The sequence below is a fragment of the Myotis nattereri genome (assembly GCF_964212035.1).
Source record: "Myotis nattereri genome assembly, chromosome: 14".
In the NCBI taxonomy this organism is placed as follows: domain Eukaryota; kingdom Metazoa; phylum Chordata; class Mammalia; order Chiroptera; family Vespertilionidae; genus Myotis; species Myotis nattereri.
Window position 1 is genome coordinate 50,957,848 of NC_138089.1, and position 24,039 is coordinate 50,981,886.

Here is a 24,039-nt window from a genome sequence, read left to right on the forward strand (position 1 = left end):
AATGATTCGAGTGCCTTAAAACTTAAGGGAGATGCTAACCAGGGAGTTCCTGCTTGAATACTATTTTTAATACAAGCTGTCTGGTTCTTGGGTGGCGAGAAGTGCGGAAATAATAGCAGATTCCTAACATGTTGTTCTGGTGAAGGGTTTGGAGCTTGCAAAATATTTTGGGCATAAAGTAACTAACATCCTCCTAAGATATTATGATAACTTGAAGCCCTACCTTGTGAATTTTTTTTTTCCATTTTCTTTTGTAAAGTTGGAGGCTAGGTTCAGAATTGTGTCAACGGAGTGAAGCAGGAAGTTTTGATTGAACTTGATAGAATGTTTGAGTTGTTCTCTCTCCTTACTTTGAAATAAGCACAATAGATGATCTTACTGAAGGTTAACTACTTTAAAAATGTAGATGGAAAAGATGGCACTGGTCATTTTTGGAGTGCAATAATGAGGGGGGAGTATCTTAATATTATCGTGCGTGAAACATAAGAAGCCATCTGTCTGCAGTGTTTGTATATATGCAGAACACTTGTCTTCAGATAGAAAGTGAGAATGTTCACTCAGAGAGGTCTGTGTTGTTCATTTTCATATTAATGACAAACTACGATCAGGTTATTTCTTTGTTCAGAGCAAAGCTAATGAGACAAATGCCTCAGTGGTGTTAACACTTAATAAATATAAGAGAACGTGATGTTTTTTTAAGTGAGAAAGTGAGCCACATTGTCATTAAAAAAAGCTATTAGAGCGATGTACAACGTTGTTCTGGATTTGGCCAATTTTTATGAAAAACAAGAAAGCAAAATCCCTAAGGGAAATACATCGCGAGGAGTTAAGTGTAATGTGTTGTTGTTATTGTTTGCGTTCTGCACTCTGTACTTCCAGATATTTTTTTTTTGCACTCTGTACCCTCGCTCTGATATTTTCCTTAGGGATCATGCTGTTTGGATCACAGTGCCGCTCTCTTTCTTAAGATTCTCAAGTCGGTGGGCATTCTCATCTGAATTCCATGTGTATTTTGTCTGTGAACGAGATAATGATAAGCTACATGAGCAGAGTGTGGAATGAGTCAGCCACTGAAGACACAATACCCAAGGTAGCCAGAAGTGAATGTGATGGAATATCATTCGTATGGGGAGGCAGTTGGGAGTTCAAAAGGTTGGAAATTGCAAATGAGCCATTTGTGTAAGTTAGTTTAATTCAGATCTGCTTTCTGACAAGGTTGGTTAGGCAAGACTATGGGGCTGACAAGTGATGTCGACATTGAAAGCCATTGCTTCCCATGGTAAGTACCGGCCTCCTTCTCACTGGCACCACAAGGTGGTAGCGTGTTTAGACATTTGTGACTCTCTCATCAGAAAAATAACCGGTTCCCTTCAAAATGCATTATGTCGCCTGGAACGTTCTGAGCATATTTCAAGTCAGTGATGACGAACTTCTGACATATACCCTTCCTCTCTTGAGACAAAGAGTTTCATATATTTTTTTTTTTTAGGAAATCTGTGGTTCCAGAGTTCTCTTCATTTCTGCTGATTTCGCTTTCTTTTATTTTTTCATCCTAACATTTAAAGTTACGTATGATAAACGGTTCCCAGCCGTGACCTACGTGAATGCTGAAGGACTTTTGAAGGTAGAAAAGAATGTTAGTGAGATGCACCTGTGTCTAGATTCGTTTTTCTCAAGCTGTCTTGGCTTCTGAGGGTTGGTTTCCTGTAAGGAGTATTTATGGCAAGTTCTAATAAATTGATATTTTTCAGTGACTCGGAGTCTTATAATGTAAAATGATTTTGCTCATTTTGGATTAAACTGACCCTAGATGTTCAAAGTGTTGACCACTTGAATTCACATCACAACCATTTCATTTCTGTGAGGATTAGATATGGACTGAGATATAAAGTCTTAAATTGCATACATTAATATCATATGCTTGATAAAGAATAATGTGCTTTTTATTGTCTGGCAACATTGTTATCTGTGGTCTCAAAATCTTCTGGTGATATTTTCTTAAGGCATAAAACGCCCATATCACATTTTGAATGGACCTTTTTCTAAAATCACTGGGGCATATCTGTGCCCTGGGAAATAACTATGCAGGTAAACCAAAAAGTGAGTTGAATATTTATTTGGAACAATCGAAAGGAAATTGGAAAACAAAAGGTTTGACTAGAATACACCAAATTGACTCTCTACCTGAAAATTGAATTCTTGGCTTTATGTCACGCTCTCCTGTTCTAGCTGCCAGCACAGATCTTAATATTGCCAGAAAAAAATGAATGTTAATCACTGTCCATGGCCACAGAAAAAGCAGTGTTTTAAATTCCTCTCCATACTTCCCCCAAGGAAATTTCTTCCGGCAGTTTGTCATAAGCTCCGCTTAATATACATCTTGGTGCCACAGGTTACATAAGATTTTTTATAAGTTCAATAATCAGGTGATATCTATTAGCATAAAATTACAATTGCGACTTCCTAAAATGCCAAAGATTTCGTCCAAAGTTCTCTCATTCAAGGTACACTCTCATAATTATTTCTCAGTCATAAATTTATACATTTTTAAAGGAATTTACAATCATTCATTTTAACTAGCAACAGAAAATCATTGAATTTTCTCCAGGTAAAGGGGACAGGAGGATCTACTAATAAATGTCCCTTTGAAAAAAAAGCCTCCTATCACAGTCTCACATTTCAAACTACTTCAAAATTATACAGCAGTTCTTACTTTAGAAATTCGTTGTGATTAACACAGAGACTATTAAGATTTTGTTAACATCACTTCCCTAAATAATAGCATTGGTTTTAAGGTAAATAAAATATGGTTTTAATTGAAAGGAAGGATTGAAGATTTTTAACAGAAAAACAATTACGTCACTTCTTATTTCACATCTTTTGGCAAATTTGGTAGAGATGTACTTGGCATGCTGTGGTTAATGTTTCTACGCAGAATTGCATAACATAATATGCAGGTGTGTTTTTTTCTACAGGTTTTTTCATTGAGACATATTCACAAAGAATACCTACCTAGATAAACCCAGTAATCAATCCCTGATAATCACCCAAGCTAAGAAATAAGTTTTTGTGATAGGAACATCCCTGTGATTAGTCCCTGTGATAGAAACCCAGGGACTAATCAAGCAGACTGAGTACTGGGATTCCTAACAACAGATACGCATTCTCTTACATTTGCATTATTGTTGGTTGCTTCTTTATTACACACTAAATACTTGAGATAAGAATAAGGGCCATCTATAAGGAAATGGAAATCAGAGGAATGGTGCTCATACATTTAGCAGATTTTCTTTTAATTGCCAAGATACAATACTCACTTTAGAACGTTCTAGTCCATAGAATCATACCTTAAAGGGGAAAAAAATGCATGTGAACATATTTGCATCTGGTCGAAATTGAGAATCAACACCAACAATCGAGGCAAAACATTTCAAGATCATCAGAGAACAGGATGGAACATTGATTTCTAAAAGTCTGATGCTTATCCCTTGATAAATCAGAAGGCCCAGCTCTTACCTAATTGTTTAGGCATTTGAGCTGCTTTCTGATGATCTCATCACTATTAGAGAGATCTAGAAAAATCAAGCCCGGGGTTAGCAGAGAGTGAAGGAAGGGCTTCGGAACTCACTGCAATCAGGGACTAGCTATGGTTGCGTAACTTTTATTTGCTGCTAAACTCAATAAGAAAATAAGAAGCTCTTAAATTGTCTTTGCAACTTTTACCAAAAGTTATGTAAAAACATTTCTAAAACCACAAGCTAAAATTCTCCCATGAAGCGCCTAATGTTTATTGATGAGAAAATACCTATACTCTGCATTGGCATGTTTTTCTTAGCACTTTGCTGATTAATATGCATTAATATGTAAGTTTGGTAGAAATCCCAGCATTGCTGGCATTTGACTTAATGTAATCATCAAAAAGCTGTTGGACAGAAAATGGGTAGATTCTAGATGAGTATGTGACAGAACGAAGATTTCTGCAGCATTTGCAAGCTTCGAATACACATTGCTTCTTCAAAACACTATCTTTTTAAAAATGAGAGTATTAAAAACAAAGCTTTTAATTGCAAATATGGCATTTTACTTTCTTTTTTCTTTTTTTTTGGAGAAAGAAGATTAAGGTTTATAGTCAAATGATGGCTCTTTAAGCCAGTGTAGCACATCATTGTGTTAAAATTGCTGTTGACTTCTGCCAAATTAATTAATTCTCAGGACCTTGCAGCCATATCAATGGTCCTATTTATTTTTTCTGGCTTATGAGAACAATTGCATGAACACTTTTAAATACATAGTTTTATTTTTGTTTATTTTAAGTTCTGGCTTATGAGAACAATTGCGTGAACACTTTTAAATACATAGTTTTATTTTTGTTTATTTTAAGTTTAATTAGATATGCTGGTGTCGTCAGAATTTTAGGAAATGATCAGACATCTGCCATTGCATTAAAGATGAATTCAAAGATCCCACTTCAAACAACTAGCTGGTATTAATGATTCTTCCCTGTTTTCCACTCTGGTGCTGATTTAACTTTGGTCACAGCACATATTTCCTTTGTGAAGATTAAAATCTTACTGCAACCTTGAAATTTCCACATAATCACTAACAGAATTCTGGAAGAATTCTATCCTAGAGCCTGCCGTCATGTGGCGTGTACGTGCTGTTGCTATCTGCTTAAACACAATTAAGTACTCTAACAATGGGAAGCTTTCATCCTTAATTATTATTATCATTGTTGTCTTCACCCGGAACTATGGATGGCAGTGGGTTTGTTTGTGTGTGTGTGTGTGTGTGTGTGTGTGTGTGTGTTTTCCCCCAGCATCAAGAGGTGAGAGAGCACACCTAGTAAAATGTGACAAAGTTGATACGTTTGAAAATATATATATATATATATATATATATATGTCAGACAAAATATATATATTTTCTAGGGCAAGGATGCAAATATCTCATCAAGAGGGCTATTGTTTTATCACAAATTAATTAATTGTCAGGACCTTGCAGCCATATCTATGATTCTATTTATTTTTTCCAGCTTATGAGAACGATGATTGTCATGTCTGCATCATTTGTCAGATATGGCGTAGGAAGCTAAGATATGTCGAACTCAGTGGAACTTCCGATCAAAAGTCAGGTTAAAACTGACAGAGAGGTAGACCAAAGGTATGCTCGGAGCTTAGCTGAGGAGGAGCAGGCCACTGCTGTGTGTGATGAAGGAAGGCTTTCCCGCAGACACAGGGGCCTCCCTGAGACTTTGCAGGTTATAAAAATGTGCAAAATTTGGATTGAGAGTAAAGGTCTGGAGACATAAGGCCTCAATAGGGTGGTGTATCCAAATCTCACCTCCCCAAAACTTACCTTCATAAATATGCAATGTACCTCCTGAACCAGCCATCCTGGTGTTTGGCTTCTGGGTCGGAATAACTAATAGTGTGACTATGGTCAAGACTCTAAACCTGTCTGTGCTTCACAGGTTCAGCAGGTTAAATTGGGTAACAACACCAGTTCATTCTGAACAAATTACTAGTTACGTGATTTGAGCAATTTCGTTAATTCCTCGTGGCATCAACGTTCTCCCAAAATTAAAGGCCTCCCTTGTAGGATTGGAGCAGAAACAAAGTACCCGGCACATAGGTATTATTCAGTATAAAGAAACGATTATCTTTTCATCTGGAAAACTTTAGAGAGATTTAACCTCATTGCATAAAGGAGACAAACCTCCCTTTACAAATTCTTTTTAATTTTTAAAGATCTTTTAGTAATTTAGTGTTCTTCTGTTTCCACCCCATAAAAATCTGCATGGTTATAATGGGAGACTGGCTTTACTCTTTCTGTGCCTATGAAATATCAAAGGCCAAGCCAGTGTAGCAGCTAATCTGGGAGGTGTGCATTGTATAGGAATCATGGTGCTTAAGAAGGCCATTATCTCCCGTCAGTCTCTCAGGGAGGGGATGACCCTGCCAGATTTGTCTAAATACTGAACATATTAAGTATATGACTTCTCCAAAACATTTTACTTGTGAATGTCTGCCATCTAACAGGGGAGGCTGAAGAACCAACTAGAAAGGGGCTGGCACGGACCCATGGAGGAATAATGTTAAATCCTGCCCTACTGGGTGACAGCAGCAGCTTTGGAACAGAGGGGAGATGGAGGCAGTTTTCAGTGCCCTCCAAGCCCTGAAAGCAAGGGGAGCTGTGGGTTTGTGGGCGCCCTGCCTGGTACCCCCACAGCAGGCTCTCACTTCCTGTCGCTAAACACCCAGTGAGCTGCTTGGACTGGGAGATGATCTGGCCTCTCATCCTGAATTATCTGCACTTGGTTTTGCTGAAGTGAGTCACTTCTACACCTGTGTTCGAATGGCCAGAGGATGGGGAAACGTCTCTCAGAATTGGGGTTTAATCAGTTGGTTCCTCCACCAGGACATGGAGAGCCACAACGAGTGTTCAGCACAGCAGGAGGTGAGCCCTGCCAAGCAGTAAATTCATCATCAGCTAATTGCACTTCATTTTTAAATTATAATTTGAAGATCAGCCATTCTTAGGGATGGCACAATCAGAAAGTTTTCCAATGAAACTTCTCTGAAGGTACCTGAGAATAAATTTATACATTTATAACCTTTGGTTTCTAATATTGGCTGGGAAAAAAAAGGGAAGAGTAGAAAAATTATAATATATATATTTATATATACAGTATATATATGTTACATATATGTATATAAATTCAACAAATACATATATGTGTTATATATATACACATATATAAATTCATCAAAAGACATATGCTTAAATACAAAAGTCATTTAAATAACTCATATTAAGCAAAAGGGTGATTTAGCCCCAAAGCATATTTCCCCATATATTTTTTTTTATTGTCCTTAGCAGTTCTTGCTTACATGTGGCAGATATTTAATCAGTTTCCTGACTTAAAAATTGACCTTTATATTGTTGATGCCATTTAATATTCAGGATTCAAACTCAGCTCTCAGTAAAGTTTTCAGTGTGTTTTTTTCCCTAAAATTTCAGCTAAAGTGTATTGGACATTCATCTTTCTGAAAAAGAGGACAAAGAGATGCCCTTACATTTAAATTGCAGCTGACCTGGGAAATATGTTGGCTCTGCAAAGAAGTTTCTTCTTCCGATCTCAGGCAATGATTAGGGCTTCGCCAGTCTGCTTACACTGAATACATAGATCACTCTTCCATCTACATGGAGAGGGGTGAGGCCAAGGCAAGCTCACAAACAATTTCCAATCATTGCTACCCTGAAGTAGAGACAACTTATGTTTACTAGATATGACCTGAGGGGAGATTAACCTTGGTCAAGGTGAGCCAAGAGGTGGAGAAAGAATTCACTCCTCTGAAGGTAGGGCAAGTCCACTGCTTTAGATTAGAAGGCAGGGGTGAGGCAGAGAGGGGGAAGAGAATACTGACAAGTTGGGTAATTTCAGACCCCCCTTCCTGTCCTACGCAGAACAGCTCTAACCAAACTCTATGTGAGTGCCCCCCTCTTCCTGCTACAGAGCAACAGCAATAGGATTAACCAGGTTAAATGACAAACCATTTAATCCACTCAGGGTCACTGAAAATTGGACTCATGTTTACCCCTCTCTAGAAAAATGATCTAGCCCAAAGAAAGGGATAGACAATTCAGGGTGGAATGAGTTTGCTTTCTTCTTTTACCCCCTACATTTTGAGGTATGCCAAGTGTGGCTCTGATCACATGAACTTCTATTCAACCATCCATTTCCCAAAGAAAACCCAAACCTGGCGCCTTAATGTAGAGAGACGAGGAGCACACTCTTTTTCTTCTCCGTGACTGTGGCAGGCTTTGGGAATACGCAGGAAGCAATAGATTTTGACACAGCTGGTCTTCTCCACAGGAAATCAGAAAATATATTCTGGACCACACTGTGTCAAAGCAGGGGGATTTCCATGCAAGCTGAATTGAGGAGCATTGAGTTCTTATGTCTGCATAAGAACACAAGACTTGTGTTTGCACCAGATACGATGGTTACTTATCCATTTGTTCAACCTTGTTTTTCAAATATTTATTGAGGGGTTTTCTATGTGTCAGGTCTCATGCTAAATATTTGAGAAATTGGCTGTATGGGATTTTATAGGCATTTGGGAAAGATAAATGTATTTTAACAGTTAGAACAATGCAGTGAATGATTGAGAAAACTCCATAATGACAGATGGACAATATCGTGGATGGTAAAGCAATATAAAGTGATTTTGACAAATTAGAAGAAACATTTCTTTACTGGGAAAGTTAATTAGGAAGATCCATAGGAGCTATCTCAAGGGTAGAAACCACACTGTTTCCAGAAAACAAACAAGGAAGAATGAGCACCCCTGGTAAGTTGCTGGGGGAAAGTTCATATGATGGTTAGACCAGAAACTAAAACTGTCAGTTGTGAAGCTCTCAATCAAGGGAAAGGAGTCAACTGCTTAAGAGGATGTATATGGACTTGGGATGAGACACTATATTCTTTTTTGATCTTATGAAATAATGCATTAACAATATTGCTTATTAGAGTTTCAAGCAACTGATTCAAGTTGAACTGGGACTCCAAACTGCAAAGTTCAAGTTCATATCAGATCATGGCAACAAATAGGTTTAGAATTAAAAAAAGGTTTTTGTAAAGGCTAATTATTCTTTGAGTTTGTTTTGCAGTTCCACATTTGCATGTTTGAGAAAGGAAACTAAAATAGACTTAGAATATTAGAAAGGTTCTTAATAGATTAAAAATAGTGCCCATAATGAGAAGGAGATGGGATTACATATAGTGTCATAGGAAAACTTCAGAGGAGTAAAAGATTTGATTTATTGGGTACCTGAAGGGTGATTTTTTTTTAAAGGATGCAGTTCTTTCTGTTGGCAGAGATAAATATTTAGGTTTCTGAAAGCAGAAAGAGGTCTGGATATGTGGCCCCAGACCTGGTTCATGTTTTAATATCTTGCCCTGAAACACTGAGAAAGAACCTACTTTTAGAAGTTACCCATAAAGCAACAGGAATACACCAGATAATAGCTGGCATCTCTTCCAGTTTAGTTCCTATGATTCCATGGCTTTTTTGTAGAATATTCATGGACCAGTTGTATATTGCATTGTCTATAAATTTGGGGTATACATTTTATTTTAGCCTTGAAAATAAGGACTAATGCTCCAAGATAACATTGAAATGATGAGAAGGAAAACTTACCAAGAGTATTTGGTTAAGTAAAGAGAATATGGGGCCCCAGGTCGGGGTTCAGATCCCACTCTGCAACTTCCTACATTTCTTAAGCTTTTTAGTGTCAGCATCCTCATTTCTAAAATAGTATGGCCATAAGAATGAAGGCTGAAGCACTTCGTCAAGCGCTTAGCATTACTAATTCATTTTTTCCTGGTGCTCATAATTTTTTATTTGCTTGTCCTTTGTTTAGTTCTTATCACAACCTTTGCTTGATGCCATTATCCTCACATAAATAAAGCATCCCCTTAAGATCCCTCCCAGCCTTAACGATGTTTTCATGATGTGGCTGTTATCTTGAACACTTTGTTCGTGCATAATTGGAGTTCATTTTCAGCACAACCATACTCTACCCTGATAAGCAATTCCCAGCCAAGGGTTCAGTGAGGACGGGCCGTCTGAGGACACCTGAAGTCCGGATGACTTTCTAGGAGGTGCTCTCCTCTGCACAGAGAGTAATACTTGACATTATAGGGAGCCTTGAAAAAGACAGCTGAGCATGGATGATTTATTATTCCATGTGTGTCCGAAATTCCACATAATATTTTATTATCTATTAATGGTGTCTCACTTGGAGATTGTAGCACTGTTGCTCTTTACAAAGAAAGTTAACTAGGCCTCCTAGATTGGTCTAGAAAACGTGTAGAAAGTTTAATCTTAGCATCTTTCCAGGAGCAATTTGGGGCCTTCAGGCCTAGAAGTGATTTCAAATGAAGTCACTGTGGACCTGTGATTTGTACACAATGCAGATAAAAGCAGTAATTATGTCCAACAGAAGGCCATTGGTAGAGTCAGAGATGCACCAAAATGATCTAGCAAGAGATGAAGACTCTAAAATCAATTTTTCTAAAATCATCAGAAAAACGTTACCTCATTGCTTTGACCTGGCTGTAAAACATAGACTAGTTTTGATGTTTTAAGAAAGGATGGGGCGATTTCACTTGTGTCATCATTTATAAATTAGATCCTTGGGTGTAGGCAGGGATCAAATGGTGTGATTGTTCATGGCAGTGAAATAGACCCAGACCTGCTCATTTGAAAGGACTGATATGGTGAACTTGCCTAATATTTTGATTGATGGAGAGTCCACTTTGGGGTGCTCCTGCTGCAGTACACTGATAAAGGTAAGAAAAATCTAAATGAAAGGAACGTGACGCTTTTCTGAACTTTTTAGGGAAGCTGCTGAGTGGCCATGTGTGGAGGAAATCTGAATTTATTATTGTATTGATTAGGTCATTAGTGTCATTTGTTGGGCTCTGTGGGAATTCTTTTACTTGGCTTGTTCCTTCTGCCCTCTGAATTACCTTGTTTCCCCAGGCACGAATTCTTATCAGCATCCAAGATTCCTGTAGCTCTGACTATATTATTTGTTGAAGCCACAGGGACAGTGTGATGGAAAACTCAGCATTCCTCTACTCATTCTGAAGTTACCTCTGAATCATTTGGGATCATTGTTATTCTCTGTTATTGGGTCACTGTTATTTTGGAAAAATAATTTGTATTATGGTTTTGCAGTATAAATGGCAACTAATATTTATGAACTACCCCTTGTGTGAAAGGGACTTGTGTGCCCATGAGCTGTCTTCACAGATCTGTTCTTGGCTGTGGTCACAGCTGGGGCAAAATTTCAGTTGTAGCATACCTGGGGGTTCTTGTCTAAGGAGAAGGAAAGGTATATTTGTCATCCTTGTTTTATTTTTCCTTTGTAACACGATGTACACTGTAATAAGTAAAAGCCAAAGGAAGGCACTAGTTTGGCTCAGTGGATAGAGTGTTGGCCTGCAGATTGAAGGGTCCTGGGTTTTATTCCAGTCAAAGACACATGCCCGGGTTGCGGGCTCAATCCCCAGTAGGGGGCGTGCAGGAGGCAGCCGATCAATGATTCTCTCTCATCATTGATATTTCTATCTCTCCCTCTACCTTCCTCTCTGAAATCAATAAAAAATATATTTTAAAAATAAATAAAACAAAAGCCCTAGAAAGCATGGAGAATTAGATCTATCTGGAGATCAGAACCAGGAATTGAGAATCCAGATAGCGGAAGGATAGGTGTCCGGGGTCATGACAAAAAGGACATGGAACTTAACTTTTGAAACTGGTTCTGAGTAGGTGGAAATTTGTGCACCTGCGCGGGTCTCAAATCTGTACTTTTGTGGCAAGGATGGATTCTCAGCACCTGACATCACCTTTCTTGGGACACACTTTCTCCAAGGGTCCTAGAAAGGCAATAGGCTTGAGGTCAAGGTGACAAGTTTGAATTCCATTGCTGCCTTTCAATGGCCTGGCCACATTAATTAACGATTAGGAGCTTCGATTTCCTTCTTAGACTATGTGAACAATAATACTCCCTTCATGAGGTATAGCATGTCAACCACTTGCTACATGTAGAAATGTCTCCTTCCTGCTTTCTCCTACAGGAACTGTTTATCCGTTGAAACCTATAAGAAAATGTGTAATGAAATTGCAAGGATATTAATAATTGTTTTGAAAATGCTATGAAGTTATCATTTGAGTCACAGTATTTGAACTGTCCATGGATTACTGGGGGGAAAAAGAAGATAAAAAGATTTGGGTGGGTGGGGGGATTCTTTCACATTGGCTTTTGTAAGGTGTTAACATACATGTCACATAGCTAAGGAAAAGAAAAATGGGGGGAAAAAACAAAAAAATTACAGCCTATCCAATCTGCCCAATTTAGAGGCAACATTACTTATTTAAGGAACTCAATAGTTCACACTTAAGTGAATATAGATAGCCAGGGATAAGTGACTAGGGGGAAAATATTTATTAAATTTTTTTTACTAACTTGATGAAAAAGTGGTTTTGGAGATACCCCTCAGGCAATGAGGAGAGTTTAAAGAAAAATTGCTTTTCCTTTTTTATTTTCCTGATGAATTCATGAAGTTTGGGCTCTAGGTCATCTTGATGGTCTTCTCTCATGATTATTTCTCATTATGGCATATGGTCTTGCTCTTCAGCTATGTGATGGGAAATGTTCTTGCAAATTATGTATACTCTGCCTCTGTCCCACGGGGAAGAACTAACACCAGGTAGATAACTCTATTCCCTGCCCACCTGCCAACACACATTTATGCAATTGACAGGCATTGAGAATGAAATTATCCTTTTTTACTAATATCTTTCCCCTGAAATTGTTTTCCGTTAATCTTGAATTAGAAGTAGCCAGTGTGAGCTTCCTTCATGGATTGTTTGTCCTCCATTTGTTTTCTACCCAGCAGACCCCAAACACCTGGAGCGCACACTCATTCGCGGCTGTGCTGTCCCTGTGTTTGGCACAGAGGGTGACGGTTGCTTCTGGCAGATGCTCAAGATCAAAGTGGCCCTTTTATCCTTCTACCCTCAGGGAGTCCGTTTCTCAGATACAGGAAGTGGTGGGGTTAACAGAAGTTTCAGCCTTGCCTGAAACAAAAGCTAAGTGCAGTATGATAATCAGTCTCTCTATTAATTACTTGTCCAAGGGAGTGGCGCTGTTAAAATATTTGGAGAGATTCAGGGACTGCGCTAATTAAATGTGTTTTGTTTATTAATTCTATGTTGTGACCTGAAGCAAACTAAACAACCAACATAGTCTTATTTGTCTCTCCATTTATCTAACCCAAAGAAGTGGAAATATAGTTTATTGGTAAATAGGATTTATTTGATATCAATATATTTTACATTATATACAGCGAAAATATTGCTCTAAATTTCTTAATCTCTCTAATGCATAGGTGAATTAGCTAGCCAGGTTTACTTAGATAAATGAGATTACCTACAATTTTATTATTTGGAATATACATGCCTACTCTTTGATAAATAGATATGTGCATGTCTTCATATATACATTTAGATACACATCTATACATATAAATATATATATATATGTTATGTGTATTATACATACATTATACATATAAACTCACAACCTGGTTATATTATAAAAGGAGAAACCCCTATAATGGTGAGGTCAGCGAGGGGGAGACCTTAGCTAGCTGTTTTATTACCTCATGTTCCCTCTGAATTCACTTATTTCGCTGCTAATGAACAATACCTCATTGAAGACAGGGTTACAGAACAGAGTCCATGACGAGAGGAAACTTGTGTTTACCCCTGCTCTCTACCCATCAGCATTGATGACATGGCAAGATGGCAGTCGAGGGCAGGGAGATGAATTCCTTTCAAGTGAGGAGTTTCGGGATTTCTCTGCATTTCAGGGTTTGATTCCACAGCTCTGCTCCAGTGGCCAAAAGGAGCCAGACTATCTGTCTCACACGTGTCAGTTGGGGACCATGGGCTCATCTTTTAACACAAATGAGCCGTCCTGTGCTTTATGGGAACCCTGTTGCAGAAGGAAGGAAGTGTGAGTGCGTAGCCACCTCAAAGGGGAGTTTCAGGCTAGGACATCCCGCCTCCTGTGCTACACAACAAGCACCATCCCTAGCGCAGCGGCTCTCAAACCTGCACAGGCAGCACAACTCACCTGCGGGGTTTACTCCTGCGCAGGTAGCCGGACCCTCTGATTCCGAGTATGTACGGCTGGTCTTGTGCTGGGCTGAATTTCAAGGGCAAGTGTACAGATGTCACACACAGTCTGATTCAGCGCATAGAGAGTGAGGCCCAGGTGTTAGCTTTCCCAACTAGTTTCCAGGGAATGCTGATGTGCCTGGTCCAGAGACCGCAATCCGGGAACCGTGGGCCTAAAGCATAAAAGACCTCATCACAGTGTAGAATTTGCATGATAGATGTTTCCTCATGTGAAACATTAAGGGGATGCTGTAAAATACCAACAACAAACAAACCTCAGAATAAAGTTTAATTTACTTCGATTTAAAATTATTTTTAAAACATAGCATCTCAAAAGAAGAGATGAGGATTCCAAACTCTACTCTAGACAGAAAGAAATTGGACAGACCTGCCCGTTATAGTCCTTGCCTGTGGCTCCTCAAGCAGCGCTCTCCCACTTTCCCACTTGTCTCTTTTCTTAGAAGCCTTTTCTGTAAGCTTTGTCTCTTTCAAAATGAATTCCAGGGGCAGGCATGCTTTGTCATTCCTACTAGCTGTGGGAAGCAGTGGTCAGAGCATGGGTTTTTCAGAGCAACATTTCAATGACAGCGATGCCATTTGACCTTCCCCAGGTTTCTTTACATTATGTGTAAGGCGACCTTTGTGGCATTTGGCACAACGTATGCCATATGAAAACATGGTGGCTATTATTTTTTTTATAGTATGGGTTAATGGACCTGTGTTTATGTTGAATTAAATATGAGCAACTGTGGGACTTTGTGATTATCATTATCTGATTACCAATGTTGTGATTTACTAAAAAAAACTGATATGAAATATCAATTTCCTTTGGCTACAACGGATGCTCTCAAGGTGCTTTCTGGTGACATAGCAGTACGTTTTGTGAGGAAATAGAGCAATTTAAGTACGAGTTTAACTCCAGCACAACTTAGAGGTAAATATGTGTGTCTATAGGATGCACACTTGATGCTTTTAACCAGCTGTCTCTTAGGTTCTTTCTGAACCCACCCCTCTTTGGCCCCCAGGCTCTGGTGTGTACGGCTGGACTGGCGCTGGGCGGAATTTCAAGGGCAAGGGTACAAATGTCAGGCACAGTCTGCATGGGGCGAGACGGAGTGCAGGCCAATCTCCTGCAGCTGGGAAGAGCAATTAGCTGCTTCATGAATTAGGGTCTTGTTTACACTGTTGTCCAACATAATCATTTGTTTGTTTTAACTAAGATGCTCTATCTTCATCAGCCGCATCAGTCCTCATATTTAAATGATAAGGTCTTTGAATCTCATGAATGATGTTTGCGTTTCACAGCAGGAAGCCTGTCACCGCCCTTATTTTCCGTGTTTTCTCTCTCGCAGACTTTGGCAATCAAGACATGAGTTACATATATCTCTCAGATTATTCTCAAACAGCTATGAAAAAACTATGTGATCTATTCCCACAACACTTTGATACAGACCCATTGTAAAAGTGCCTTTTATATACATACATGTGCACAGACACAGCCCACAAATAATTGCATGCACACAGGTGAAATAGAATGTTACAGAAGAAGGCATAGCTGGACCAAGGGTAATATACTCTGATTTTTTAAAAATATTTTTATTGATTTCAGAGAGGAAGGGAGAGGGAGAGGGAGAGAGATAGAAACATTAGTGATGAGAGAGAATCATCAATTGGCCGTTTCCTGCACGCCTCGCACTGGGGGATCAAGCCTGCAACCCAGGCATATGCCTTGACTGGGAATCGAACCATGACCTCCTGGTGCATAGATTGACGCTCTACCACTGAGCTATGCTGGCCAGGCCTCTAATTTTTACCTAATTTTACCTACTCTATTCTTAGTCCACTTCGTTCCACCCTATTTTGCGCTCTGTTGACTTCATTTTAAAAGTCTGCATTACAAGCCATGATTTGACTTCCTGATTTAGCAGCAGGTCATGATCTAAAGTCTGAAAAACATGGATCTACAAAGAAATTTACTTCTGATCCTACCTTCTCCCCAGGAATTGTGGAAAGGGGTGAATCTGGTATTACTGTGTCTTTCTGATCTTCAGCTACAGGTGATCTTAAAACACTCATCAAAATATATCAGTGTCACTACTGGGCAAATGACAGTTGGTAGAACCCTTTCAAGATAGTAATGACATCCAGTCACTCAATTAGAACTTATTGATAAGCCAGATAAATTATTTTGGAAATCATGGGTGTGAGTCATTATTAAACTATATCCAGTTTTCCCAAAAGAGTGATTTCTTGAATAAGGTGCTCAGTGTGTCCCTGGCGAGTGTTCGCTGATCTGAGCTTTGTTCTTTACATAGACACAAAACACAAGGCTAGTATTATCTTAAGGCATAAGCCTTATAAACATGTTCAAAAATAGCATTGTATTAATATAAGCAATCAATATAATATATATATACTATCATATAAATAATAAACAGTTAATATTTTAAATAATTGAAAAATGAGTACAGTTTTCCTGGTTAAGATGATTGGAAGACATTTCCCTTTTTAGAAACACTTAATAACTTCCTGTTATGTTCCTGGTGGTTCCTAGCAACCCAGAGATAAGCGAGGCATAGTCCCTACCATTGGGGAACTTAGAGCCCTACTCTCAGATAACGTCAGGATCCTATGGTAAGGGCTGAAATGGAAGTGTGTGCCCTGCTAGAGGCCAGTGTGGGCACAGAGGAAGAACAGACCATAGGAGTGGAGAGACGGCCATGGATTTGTTAGGGAAGATGGGACTTCTTTTTCCTTTTTTATGGAATTCATTGGAGTGACACTGGTTAACAAAATTTTACAGGTTTCAGGTTTTACAACACATCATCTGTACCCTGTATTGTGTGTTCACCATCCCAAGTCATCTTCCATCAGGGAAGATGTGACTTTTGATTCATCTTTTTGGTTCAAAGCCATGATCCCTCACATGCTGTAAAATGGGTTTCTCTAAAAGAAGAATCCGTTGGAGAGTGGAGGTGGCTGGGGCGTGGTCCTAGCTGACGGTGGGGCTTCCTGCTTTATACCAGACACACCATGCTATTCAGGGGCAGCTTAGTCAGGAAACAGGTGGGTACTTGATGACGCCTGGATGCGTGAAGATTCATGTAAGTTCTCGTAATAAACATATCAGAGAGCTGTTCTGTGACAAGTGTCGCAGGTGTGCATTGCACCATCTGCTGGCGCGGGGAGAGCATGGGACACAGCGCCAAGGGCCAGACCAGTGTTCTAGCCCCGACAAGCCCTTCTGGCATCCTTCTCGGGGATTCTCAGGTTAAGGACTTGGGCTTTTTTGTTCCCTTTGACCGGGTTCAGTGAAAGAGGTGGTTTCCTTCGCTTCTAAATTACTGAAGGTTCTTTGAAATGTTTACAATGAAATAGTTCTTTTTCATTCCTCCAGGGGGACACAGGGGATTGGTGCATTCATGCTCTGAACGATAAGCAAGGATGGCTGCTCTGTCACATCTGTGTTTGTTCTCAGCTTCAGCTTTTGACAGTGGCCTGACCCTTCCGGATCTGAGCTGACCTGCACTGCCTGTGTCCGCCCCCTGCACACACACCCGCAATGCGCATCCCCACTGCCACCTTGGTCCTTTGCCCTTCCAAACCATCCTTGCCACCGGCTATAACTTGTGCCCTCTTTTCTGACCCTTGCTTGTCCCAGCCCTGGAGAAAGGTCTGGAAGGAGAGAGCCATACTTGGGCTCTCGGGCAGGGTGAGCGGAAGGTTACTCCCACCTTCAGTGTGTGTAACGACAGGTCAAGGTAATGACAGACTTCATTCTTAAAGTTCACTTATTGATGGGCAATTGTCAGATGCAAACGGAGGATTATTAACTCTCAACTGAGGATTTTGATTAAATATTTTCTTATTTGAAGGATACCATTCTGTTCATCTTATTGGAATTTCTTTGCATAAAGAATTATCTAGTCTAACTTTTTCCCTTGAAAATTAGTGAACGACCCTATGAGGATGCATTTGGAATTCACTGATTAACATAGTGGATGTCCCCCAAATATATACACCCTTTTATAGCTGATAGCTCAATTGATGTTTCTTTCTTTTCAGATTTAACCCATTGGGATTAATAATTATTCAAAGTGTGTATACGTTTTAGGGGGACGCCCTGTACTTACTGAAAAACAGAGAAGATAAGTCCTTGGAAAGCTTAGCAACTCCTCATTTTTGGCAGCTTGTAAATGTTTGGAAGGCAGATGCTAGGCCCAGCCGTGGGCAAACTACGGCCTTCGGGCTGGATCCGGCCCGTTTGAAATGAATAAAACTAAAAAAAAAAAAAACGTACCCTTTTATGTAATGATATTTACTTTTAATTTATATTAGTTCACACAAACACTCCATCCATGCTTTTGTTCCGGCCCTCCGGTCCAGTTTAAGAACCCATTGTAGCCCTCGAGTCAAAAAGTTTGCCCACCCCTGTGCTAGACCATGCCTGTCTTTGTACCTCTCACGGTTCCTAAGAGAATGCCTTGCTGCTAGGAGGAGCTGAGGGAATCATTGCTCATCGACTCCATGGGCACTCACAGGTCTGAGTGCACATATGTCACACACACGTGGACTGTCTGGATAGTGAAAGCCGGGCTCTCTAAGAGACCAAATATTTTACTTTGACCAATTTAAATACAAGTCATCTCAGCTTTGCAAAACATCAAATGTGATTTAACGTTCTCTTATTGATTCATTGTCATAGTAGGAAAATCAGTAATTGAGCTGTGCTTCTGAGAATAATTAAGGACCCATGCTGCTATGTCTTCACCTCCCCCCGGCCTGTCCACAAAGAGAAAGGGTGAACGAGAAACAGAAAGAGGGAAAGAGAAAAAGTGACTTGTGAGTCCTTACCGGTACAGTTCATGGACTACTGCTCAGCATGTAGGAGCACAGTGTAAGTGTTAGCTACTATTACAATTGTTTAGACTGCTCCTTTATTAGAATATTTGAAGTGCTCATGCGTATAACGCATCTGCTCTGCATGGAGTAGCACAGGGAAACAAGAACACTTACACATTTCTTATGGTCAGCTATAAAATTTTAAAAATAAAATTTAAGGTTATTTAAAAATAACTTTAAGGTTAATTTTAAAATTAAACTTATTATATGTCCTGCCAGAAGAGTAGTTTAGGTAGACAACAATAAAATTTCCTGGGTGAAAGTGACTTTTAACTTGTGTGATCTTGGGCAGGTTTCCTGGCCTCACTGAGTCTCAGTCATTCCATCTGTGTAATGGGAGCAGTGACCTCTAACTGTTAGTCATTGAGAGGGAGTAAATTCGATCATTTGTACAAGCTGCTTAACATTTTATAGGCATTAACTAATACGTTAGCATGATATTTTGAATGCCTACTGTGTGCCAGGCATGGTGCTAGCTGCTGATGGTTTTGAAATTACATTTAAGGATATAACTTTCAGAAGTGCCTATAAGTAGATATACATTTGATTTGAGATTAGAGGATTCTGTAACCTATTAGAGGCCTCTGGGAGTAGGAGGTAAATAATACGATAGAATAGATTTCATGTAGAGGTGAGAATCCACAACTTTGGGAAGAATCATAGATTTTTTTAAAATAATTGACCAGATTGAATATGTGATCCCATAAGAACCAGTAACTCAGAAATGAATGATATATAAGTGCATAGTGAATGTACGAGCTTAATCACCTTTATAAATAGTGCAAGATTTGGATCAGTAATGAGGTGCCAGGGACAAGAGAAGGTGATTTAGAGGAGCTAGTAAGGGTCTTAAGCCAAGCAGTGGTTTTTAACCTGGGTTTTAAAACCAACGCAATGCAATTGCGACCTTCCCAAGGGATGTCCTGAGATGTCCCAGGTAGGGTTCTGGGAAGCAGACTCTAATACGGCATTGAGTATGCAGGATGTTTACTGAGGAGTGTTACTGGCACCAGCACTGTGATGGGCAAAGAAGGGAGCAGGAGTGGGCAGAGGGAGCAGGCCAGTTCAGGCCAAAGGATGAGAACAGCCTTGGCCAACCCTGTGGGGAGCTCTTATCTAGAATGGCCTCCAGAGTGTCTTGCTGAGGATGAAATGGCCAGGCCTTAAACTCCCCCCTCCACCAGTTACTGGATGTGGACTGCCTTTAGAAAGAGTGCTGCCCTGGGGACTCAGCCCTCACAGCTGAAATAATTCCTCAAGAGACAACAGTCCTTCCTTGAAGAGGGAACTGTGTGTACCAGAAAGGCAAAAATCTTAACCCCATGATGCCCTAGAACAGAGCATCGTGCGTCTGAGTGCCCACATCTGTGTTGAATAAAAACTGCCAGGAGTCACTCACAGGGAGAAAAGCCTTAAGTAGACACAGGTCAGTCGTTGTCAGAGACACTGTGGCCTATAAGAGGTTTTCAAACCTCATTCTCCCTGGAAACAATAATTGATCACCTACAAATCGGTGCATCTCCCCTCTAGACTGAAGCCCAGTTTTGCTGCAAAGTCTTAGTATCTGAAGATGATTTAATCCCAGAGAAAGGGTTCCACAGTAATCTTTTTATGATGGAAATTTTCCAATCTCGCACAAGTTAGAGGTCATGGAGGAACAAACCCCCAGGGATGCATCACGCACGGAGTGCCAATCCTCTGCCCTCCTCTTTCCAGAGGAATGTTGACCAGCGTAAAGCATAGCCTCCCCTGTTGACCTGAGACGGATCACACAGGTGTGTCCTCAGAGTAGGGTGAGATTTCACAACGTGTGAAGTCAGGGCTGTCTCTTAATAGTGCTGACGTGAGTGCAGTAGCTGTCAGAGCCCCAGTTCTGGGAAGGGACATACCTACCCCCCATACACCTGTGGAGCAGTGCCCGGCCGTCCACTCACATTTCCACTGTCCTGGCTCCTCAGCTCAGTCTTGAAAGCGGGATTTGAACTTGGTATGTGTTCTGATGCCTGAGGCTGTCTCCAGGCTCCATGGCACCCAAGGAGGCCACAGGCCAAGAGAGGTTCCGGACATCTACTTCATTCTCATAACGATGTTGTAGTGAGGGGTCTCCTGGCAATTGATGAACGTGGAAGTGACCTGCTACCTTCAGCCCAGTGTAGATCACAAATCAACATGTCTGTTTAGGAACGGGGTATCTTAGGGAAATTCTACAAAGGCTGTCTGAAGCAGTGTCGGGGATCTGATTAGAACCTTCCCTGTGGGCTTGAACATCAAAACCATTTCTGAGTCCTTTGCAAGTTCGAGTCCCCAAGTGGGTCTGCCAAAGCGGTCAGGATGACACCCCAGCGCTGTTAAGCTTTGCCCGGGCTCTGTCCTGGGCAGAACAGCCTGGCATGCCTGGGAGTGAATCAGCAGTCCACGCTACCCCCTGCCACTCGAGTGAGCAGGAATTTGTTGGTTGTTTGGCCTCAGAGCAGGTGGCAGTGGGGGTTGCGGCGGTTGCATTTCCTCTTGGAGGTGGGGGCTCAGCTGTTTCCTTGGTCACACGCCCCTGGTAAGTGCCTGGAGGAGGCAGGAGGCCAAGAATACAGCTGAGACTTGAGCTGCAGCCAACTCCCAGCAGCTGCTACTCTGTTCTCAGAGCTGGAACCAAGTTCAGGCTGCAGTGTGGCCTGATCTGGCATTTGGGGAGGGGCCTGGGAGGAGTGTCACTTGCACATTCTGAGCGACTTAACCCACCTGCTCTTTGTATGTGTGTCGGGGGTGAGGGGTGGGGGCGGGTGGTGGGCAGAGGGGAGAGGTGGCTAATTTAAGTGACACTTCTTTGACATTCAAATTTCATGAAATTTTTAGGTCAGTGAAAATAGTATTAGAGTTTCACTCTTTAGGTATCAGTGGATTTGAATATCTTAAATGAATTGGTTTAAAAAATCTAGGTGAGGATACGATCCTAAATCAGAAAGCACGTGTCCTGTGGCCTTTATAAGCATAGACATGGGATTGATTTTGGACATCATCATTGCCCTTAGCCTAATTTTTGGTTTCTTCCTTTCTCTAATATGACAACTGAAGAGCATACATTTTCAGATCAGATTATAAGCTCTTGTTTTTATGGGAGAAGTAAAGAACTTAAAGTAAGTGGCAAGTTCTGGGCAAAATGCTGTACATGGACCCTCTAAAAAAGATACACAGTCAAAATGGACACATCTATGCATCTGTTTCTACATTGCACTAGTTGGTAGGTCTTTTAAAATGGCTTACCATACAGTTGTCTTATGTAGGTAAAGATATTCACTGGGAGGTAAGAGATCATTTTAAACATTGAGGATTCTGTTACTCCCTATATTTGAGAAATAAGCAGAAAAAATTATTTGGGTAACCATTGCATGCGTTCATGAAACTCTCCTCTTATGTAAAAGCGCTGCTATTGGTGAAGAGTCATTTGATGAGCTCCGCCCAATTTTTAAACAATCCAGCTTTCCCCTTAAGTCTGGGTCCTCCTGGAGAGACGGGCTGCATTCTGATCAAATCTGTACCCCTGTTTCTACCAAGGAACTTACTAAGAGCACATATAACAAATGAAAAGGTATTCCATTTATCCTCTGCTCAGTTCGTAAAGGAAAAATCACAATGTGTGCTGTGGTTTTAAAAATCCCCAGATCATCACTCTTGTTGGAATAGCTCAACTGGCCCTTGTCATCCTCTCAGACCCTTAGCTCCAACTGTGCCCCCCAAAACAGAGGCTGCAGGCAGGAGCTGTTTAAAAGCCATAAACACACATGGGGCTAGTAAATAGTCTGAAGAATGCTATAATGATCACAGATATCACACATGCGTCCTCCCCGGAACCCAAACCTACTACACAGAAGGGAATCGCATTTCTTGCCATGAAGTTATATAGGGTCTCCCCACAAACTGTTAATTTTCCCTGAAACTTTTCAGTTGATTCCTTATAGAGAGAAGTAAGCTCAGAACACAGTATTCAAGTCGGTGGCCCCATTAAAAAAAGATCCTTAAGTTCTTGAGAAATTTTAGCCCAGCCTGACATGGAATTATTCTTGACTTCGTTTTTAAGACATTTGAGTTGTTTTCATCGTGATATTTATCCCGAGCATAAAACAAGCATATTGTACGATAACTTCAATATTCACACAACTAGTCTTGAGATTGCTTTGGCATTATTCAATAGTTTTGTTTGTTTTTTATTAAATCGTTTGGCTTGGATGCGGGGCGTTTTCCTTTTGCTTTATCTTTGCCATTTATTTAAAACATGCAGTTTCAGAGACTTCCTTCCTTTTATTGCACGTTTGAATCGACGTGCTTATTCTTTACTCTTGACTTATTAACAGTCCTTGGCCTTGTCTTAACCTTTATGTTTTCTGGTTAAATGGGTAATTGCATTGGAAGCACAAGCATGTTCCACAGGGCAATTAGCACTGCAAATGGCCAGTTTGAACTTATTTATTATTTTTTGGTCTCTTCCCTATGCTTACTTTTTACGATTATGAAAGTAAAAGAGGTTTGTTTGAGAAGAATTAGGAACCCTGGAGTAGGCAGGGACCCTCAGCTGCCCCCTGTGGTTCTGGGCCATGCATTGCCCTGGCGTCATGTTGGGAATGCCTTCGTTATTTATTGCCAGGCATGTACTGACTGTTATCCTGGCTCGTTCCAAAGTGTGGTGGTTACAGTTCAAGTCCTGGGACCAGCCTGTCAGAATTTGAACGCTGGCCCCACCCTTTCCTAGAGTGAAAAGTTGGCTCTGCGGTTTCATGTCTCTGTGACTCAGTTTCCTCTGCTCCCAAAAGAGGACATGTAAGGGCTGATCCTTTTATCCTCTGTTTGTGTTTTGTTTTTTTAATCAAAATAAAGCCAGGCACAGAGTGACTAGCCGCTAAGTCAGCGGTTCTCAACCTGTGGGTCGCGACCCCTTTGGCGGTCGAACGACCCTTTCACAGGGGTCGCCTAAGACCATCCCGCATATCAGATATTTACATGACGATTCATAACAGCAGCAACATTACAGTTATGAAGTAGCAACGAAAATAATGTTATGGTTGGATCACAACATGAGGAACTGTATTTAAAGGGCCAGAAGGTTGAGAACCACTGCTCTAAGTGTATTGGAATTGCTTTAAATTGGCTCTGTTTACATTAGCGTTTCACTTTATGTAACATCTCAGATTGCATTCATAGTAAAAGCAGTTTTATTTACCAATGTGATTTGTGGCAGTGATAATGCTAATGAGAAAGTAATTGCTCGTTTGGAAGTGAGGCCTTGGCGGTTTTGCCTTATGAATAGGCACCACAACCTCATGACTTGTTAAATTTATATATTAATTCACTAAATCATTGCTTCTTCAAACCATTACCCAACGCCATGCGT

At 40.5% G+C, this 24,039-nt stretch overlaps 1 protein-coding gene across 27 annotated transcripts in view; it reads left to right on the plus strand.

Annotated features, from left to right (window-relative positions):
- ARPP21 (cAMP regulated phosphoprotein 21) overlaps window positions 1-24,039 on the plus strand; it is a 143,836-nt gene that overhangs the window by 3,654 nt on the left and 116,143 nt on the right. The gene's annotated exons all lie outside the window — the stretch shown is intronic.